We start from the raw sequence: 1,455 nt of genomic DNA, 5'->3' as shown, positions 1-1,455 counted from the left end.
AGAAAATGATGATGGCAACTATGCACAAATATACTTGATACAATTCATGTATGGATTGTTATAAGAGCTGTAAGAGCGCCCAATAAAATTATATTTGAAAAGAAAAAAAAACCTTCCCGTGCTTAAGAACACCAGACAGCACATCAGCATTACATTGGGAGTCATTTCAAGAAGTAAAACAACCAACTAAAAGCAAAAAATATTGAAAACATGACATAAAATAGACCACCAAATAGTTGCCTGTTTATAGCACCAGACCTGTACAAGAAGGTAGAACATCACCTTTTTCAACTTCACCTGGGAATATGCAAGCAAGGCAATGCAAATGATGGTAAATGTCACAAGTACTAATTGGGGGATTACAAACAAACTTGTTAGTAGGCAAATTAAGAAATATAGAATCTGTGAAATTGAGCTAGATTACACTATACTATTAGGAAGTTTTGTTAAGAAACACACAAGTCATAAGTGCACACCCTATGTACCCCCTTATTCCCTCATGAAATGTATGCATGAATGGTGGTACTAGCTTCTTCCTTTTCATTGCAGTTTCCTTTCCTCTTTCACGGATTTTCTTCTATGACTATATTGCATAACAATGGTTCCAATTGATAGTATTTGTGTAAAATAGCACAATCTACCAACATATGCTGATGAAGCAGGTTGTATCATAGCTAGCTGAGGCAGCTGAGTGCTCATCATTAATAAAGAGAGAAGAAATATGTTTCTAAATGTGTAACATATGCATTCCAAGAGAAAGCCTTTCCTGTATTTTTAATATGCTCTTCAGTTAAAAAAATTAAGAAGTGCAATGTCAAACAAATTACATTAAGTTTATTTCTCAGGAATCTTGGGATCTTTTAATATGCCAGGACAAGCAATTACCACAATAATTAGAATGCTGGGATAGTTAACATTTATTGTGCCAACATGGCCAATGAACTCATGGGGATTCGGACCAGTGTGCGGCTGCCTTGCTTGTTCTGTGCCTCAATTTGCAAACTGCACTACCTGTGGGACACCTAACCCATGTGTTGCTGTAATTTGAGGTTCCTTCAAGACCTGCTTCGCCACACCATTGGAATTTACATCTCTTGAGTTGGGGACTGTCAGACCCTGTCATCTGGTTGACTGTTGGTGACCTGCCTTGCTGTTTGCTGCCTGTCGCTGGATACCCTGGATCGCTCTACAGAAAACTACCCGGCGGCCCACAGACTTGAAGGACTGCCAGTATCTCGCAGCTGTCTCACAGAAGTGAGTTGCACTTAGACATTTGTACTGCTTTATAATTTAATTAACTGTTTATTTCTTATGTGTTACATATCTAACTATCTGTATAAATATATATAAAAGTATTAGTGTTCTGGTTTTGTTTCTCTAGAACCCTGTCTAACACAAATGCAGACTTCCCAAACTCATTTACTAATTTTTATCATTTTATTATTAAATCCTTCT

This window comes from Tenrec ecaudatus, chromosome 11, assembly GCF_050624435.1.
Source record: "Tenrec ecaudatus isolate mTenEca1 chromosome 11, mTenEca1.hap1, whole genome shotgun sequence".
NCBI lineage: Eukaryota > Metazoa > Chordata > Mammalia > Afrosoricida > Tenrecidae > Tenrec > Tenrec ecaudatus.
Note: the sequence above shows the minus strand (reverse complement) of the source record.